The sequence below is a fragment of the Amblyomma maculatum genome, chromosome 7 (genome assembly GCF_055883805.1).
Source record: "Amblyomma maculatum isolate TAMU_Amacu chromosome 7, ASM5588380v1, whole genome shotgun sequence".
Classification (NCBI taxonomy): Eukaryota; Metazoa; Arthropoda; class Arachnida; order Ixodida; family Ixodidae; genus Amblyomma; species Amblyomma maculatum.
In genome coordinates, this window is record NC_139350.1 from 42,890,885 (window position 1) to 42,896,255 (window position 5,371).

Sequence of the window (5,371 nt, forward strand, 5' to 3'; positions counted from 1 at the left end):
TGAAAATGACAAAATAATAATGCAGTTCTCTCCAAGCTTAAAATGATCTGTTTAAAAAAGAATGACAACATCCATACTCCAAACAAGAACAGGAAATGACTAGAAATAAACAGGGATAGGTATGCAAAAGTGTACAAAACTGGTTGAGTGGTCGAACGAACTATCTGCATAATGTTTGTACAAAATAAAACAAAGCAACAAATTCGAATGAAAAAGCTTCAGTATACAGAAAAAGGCGCTTTCACAAAGGACCATCATCACGTGTTGCATTTCATACTATATGTATATGCATGTCACCAACTGAATGCTGGTCATACATACATCTTGTAGAAACTGCACAAACACTTGAGCAATAGGCACGACATCAAATCCATTAAAAAATCTACACTGCAAAAAAAAAGAAGCCAAGACTGCTTCACTGCTGCTGTTCCTGTTAGCATGACTAGAATGCACTGAAAAAAAAAATGCAATGGCTGCATGCCTGTCATAGTTACGTTCTACTATCATAACTAAAAAGTACTAAGGAAAAGGTAGCAGGTAAGGGTCATACATCACTCTACAAGAAACACTAGAAGGCACCATAAGGAAAAAAAAAAGGAAGGAACAAAAGGTTCGCATCCCTGTCATTGTACATACCAACCACTATATTCCATATCAAAAGCTGTTTGCAGCACTACAAAAGATAAGGGCAGCATGAACCAGCCATGATGGCACCAACTGCCCTTACCTTTTGTAGTGCAGCTAACAGCTTGCGAGGAGTACAGAAGGCACAGCAAAAAAAAAAAAAGAGAGAATAAAATTCAGTGTTGCACACGGTGCTGCTCTTCACATTCTGCTGGTATAAAAAGAAGGAAGTTAACTGCTGAGATAGTTGGTTTTCAGAAATAAAAAAGGTATTTAGCATAACACAGACACACACAAGAAAGAAGACACCATGTGTACTTACTACAACTGTTTATTTAGGGGAAAGCAGTCGATGCATAGCTTTCACTGCTGATGTGCACATGTACAAGGCAACAGGAAAACAGCACCAATCTTATAAAAGCAGGTATGAGAAATATCTGTTCAGCCTCAAAGAAAAGCTGAAGTGTCACTGACACAGCTCAAACCTGTTTAATGTATAGATGGTATCCTCTGCTCCCTGAAAGCTTGCTCAGCTAAGCCATCACATAAGCTACGAAAGCAAACAGGTCGGCTGTCAGAAGAGACATGGCCAGCATTTCGTAAAGTGCACCACCGTCTATAAAATTCTACTGTCATGTAGAAAAATCTTATTTTGCACAAGCAGGATTCTGCGTCAATGGCCAACTTAGGGAACATGCAAAAGACATTAACAATGAAGGTGAGCGACTTCTCTTGCACCGTAGGGTTTGCACCAATTGTGAAAACTGTGGGTAACGACTCATGAAACACTAGAAGCCCTTCATATAAAAAAGCAGGTTACAGCTGTGTCAGCAGCAAATTGGTTTTTCTTATGAGACTGAAGAAAAATTTCCCATGCATAGTTTGACAAAATGGTGCTGTTTCCATGTTGCCTTGTACCCGTGCGCATCACCTGAGTAGGCTATGTATATCGGCTGCTTTCCGCTGAACAGTTGTAAGTGCTGATGGTGTCCTCTGTCTTGTGTGCGACTGTGTTACGCTAAATAGCCTGTTATTATGCATGGAGAAAAGGCATTGAAAAAAAAAACAAGGTCTGAATACCACTGCCAACATTCTGGCATGAAAGCATCGTAAAATGAGGGAGCTGGCATGGGTTGTGCATCTGTTATTCTGTACAACCCTAGAGGGCAGAGAAAATTAAAAAAAAAAAAAAAGAAAAGAAAACTTCCGGGGCTATCAGATCCACTGCAGTCAGTTACAAATTAAGAATGAAGGGGCGAATATCCCTCAAAGGAGGCTTTTCTGCCAATCAGATCGTTCTCAACACTGGTACCACTTCAGCCCTTGTCCACAGCTAACTAGGCTGGGCAGCTTTTTCTTTATCGGTACTGAACACCAGCTGCACTGCCTCTTTTTGTCACCTACTGCCATGAAAGGGGGAATTCCTTTGTGGCTCAATTGATTGGGAGGCTCCTCTCTGTCAATTGTTGGAGGCCTACCTTTGCAAAATTACAAAGCTTCAAACTTGAGTTGTAAATGAGCACAGAAGGTGCCTTGATCCCAGCTGCTTGCTATTGTGGCACTGTTCATGGTGGCTGTGAAGCGCCTTTAGATGTGGACTTGGTCTTTGTCACAAGGCAAACACCAACCACTCTTTTGTGACGTCGGCAAAACTAAGTTTCATTGGTGTTGAAGGCTTTCCATGTCACACCTGCCAGGATTAAAATCAAAAGCACGATTTAGATATATGAGCTCCCAAACAGAAGGAAAAAGTCCCACTGTTGGCAACTCTAAGTTTTTGGCACAGTCAAACCATACCTGTGTATTCAGTCAGTAGCCCGTGACTGCCCAGTGAGATGTCAGTCCTGTGGCCCTCATTGCTAAGTTGTGTTTGCAGCACAGACAGGAAAAGGATAGTTGCTAGGCAGCCGTGGAGGTGGTGGCAACCTGCAAGGTGTTCCAATGCTTTAAAGATTTCTTGTGAAGTTTAATAAAGCAAATCACTGACTACAAAACATAGGATAAGAATTTAACCTCAAAATATGTCACATAAGGTTGAGAGTACTGAGTACACAATAGAAATATGTTTAACCAAGACACGCACTAGCAGCACAAAATAGTGCTGAGTATAATATATGTATATTAATAACTCCTTGATGACCTTGAAGGCTAAAACATTTTCTTGTCTTCACCAACAGACACACCTGAAGAGAACCACCATTTTCCTGATTTATACATTTATTTTTTTATTGAGGGTCACTTTCTATGCTGGGTAAGGTTCCTGCCTCTGAGTTTACTAAGTGTTTCATTCGACATATGTAGAGAAGAAATAAATCTATATATCATGTATCTATGTATGGATGCATTACCTATGTATGTATCTATGCATGTATATATGTAGGTACCTATGTATGTATGCATCACCAGGTTTGCCTAGAACAAATGAAAGCAATATTTTAAACAGTGAGTATGCACCCAGAGCAAAAAAAAAGAATGCATAGCTCACTTGCTTGAGCTGTTGGGTAAGTGTTTTGTTTACATGAAAATTCGCGCAGACACAAAATAACAAGAGCACCAAACACAGACACAACAGCACAATGTGAAAAAGAGCATTAAATTCTAAATTCTAAAGTTAATTCTAAGTTAATTAATTCTAAAGTTAAAGCTCAGCTACTTTGGTCATCTGATGAGAAGAGAGGAGTCGCTGGAGAAAGATTTGATGCTGGAAAAGGTTGAGGGTCGCCGGAGAAGGGGTAGGCAGCGAACGCGATAGTTAGATGGCATTCTCGAGGCACTGCAGAGGAAGTTATGTGATGTTAGGAAGATAGTGAGAGACCGGAAAGCGTGGCGTGACATGGTCCATAGGGTCACGAAGAGTCGGACACGACTGAACTGAACTGAACTGAAATTAAATGAAGGTATTTCACCTTTGATGCCAAACACCTTCACTTCGGGAGGAGTCCATATGCTTTCAAAAGGTTTGCGTGGAGTCACAGCTTTGTTGTTGAGGACAGCCAGAAGGCATACACTGAACCCATTTATCACATGGCTACATTCTATACGCCTTAAAAGTAAGTTATGATTCAGTACTCTCTTTTCTTTTCCCAGTTCTGGATAGGAAGAGTCTATTGGTCCTGAAGCAAGAAAACAAATGAAATTGATATGTTTTTGTGTATTATAATAGGCTTTTCGTTATATGAGGTCCGTCCGAAAGATTTGCTTTTGATTTCTTTCTGTACCAATTCAACTGAAGCTTAATTTCTTAAAACATTTCCGCCAATAATAATAAAAAAAAAACACAAAAAAAAAACCTGAGGACCAAAGCAAATAGAGCACCAGCACATCACACAGCATGCAGTTCAGGAACTTAAAAAGAACTAAATTGTGCTTTCTGACTATATGAAAATGTAAAATCACTTAATCACGGCAATGTAATGGCTGACTGTAAACATTTTATGAACTATTAAAATTAAATCACTGCAGAATGTTTGTACGCCGTTCCTATCTCGCTATGTGTTTCAACTTGTGCCTGTGAATAGGCCGAGAGTATTTTGCTAGCAGTTGGGAGAGTCGCTGTGGCCAGAATGCACCTTACCCTCCCCTCTAAGGCGGCTTATTGAGATCGTTCTCTTTCTTTTTCGCAACCGCGGCATAACTTAGCGCGTATAGAGCTCTGCAGGCTGAGAAACAATGCACGGCTTCCACTCGACGGTGCGTATTTTCTGTATCTTGCTGCAGAGTGAAGGCCACACTAAGCATGCAGACTTTCGTGCTCAGTTGTGTTTCCTGGGAAAGTGTTAGAACCAGCGGCAATCAACGAAAGACGTCGGATCGCCAAGCTCATTTTGAAGAATTACATCGCGAGGTTCCGCCGCCAATGGCAGTTCACGAAACGCGGCGAGTGGAATTACAAGCGAAAAACCTTCCTGCATGCACAAAACTGTAGATGCGCCATAAAACACCGCCTTTCGTACTGACTAAACGGTCCGCGCGCGCTATCTTGCTCGCCCATACACACAGCCTGCGCCGGCGGATGCAAACAGCGGCCCTTGCAGCATTTTTATTGGAAAAAGAAAACACTCAGTCACTTTACTGCTCCATTAAGTGACTCATTTAGAAGAAACAATTTCTTACTCACCCAGCGAAGCTTGCCTTGCAGCCAGAAGTAGCAGCCGCTGTGCGGGATACATTTTCAACGCAGTCACAAACCAACGACCTAACGTGCAGACACGACTAGACACGACGAAAATTTGAAATGGCCAGCCGCCGAGCAGCGCATTGATACAATAACTTTAAAAACAATATAAATCTGAAATATATTTCATAAAACAAGCTATACAAGTAAAATGTAACTGTTGCTTATGACGTATTTGTTTCAAAACGGTAAATACAACCTGCGTCTTGCGTAATTATTTTGGCGCACTATTTTCTATCTCGCTGTAAAGAGGAGGGGTGCGAAAAGGCCACGGCGCGCGAAGTTTGGGAATGGCGGATCGTGCATAGCTGGCGTTCCGTATTAACATCGGCGCAGCAAATCTTTCCTCTGTGCGAACTACTGGCTTTTATCACACACGGATACATCGCTAGCTTACTTTGTCGTTGTGAACACTCGGAGTTTGGAGACTTCCGGCGGACTGGACTGCGCCCAGTTAGGTCGAACACAGTACGCGTGTGGCTATCGGCTGCAGAAATGAAGGTGTCAGCGGCTTTTGTACATTATGTTCAGATACCCATCGCCTAAACAGCATTTCTTGGTGCCATATTGGTC

General features: G+C 41.7%; 1 long non-coding RNA gene across 1 annotated transcript; it reads right to left on the minus strand.

Moving 5' to 3' along the window:
• Nucleotides 1-1,677: 1,677 nt before the first annotated feature.
• Nucleotides 1,678-4,848, minus strand: LOC146183094 (uncharacterized). Its single transcript, XR_014708717.1, has 3 exons — nt 4,742-4,848; nt 2,422-2,550; nt 1,678-2,314 (listed from the first exon to the last, which is right to left on the minus strand). It is a non-coding gene; the product is annotated as an uncharacterized LOC146183094 (long non-coding RNA).
• Between the last annotated feature and the right edge of the window lie 523 nt (nt 4,849-5,371).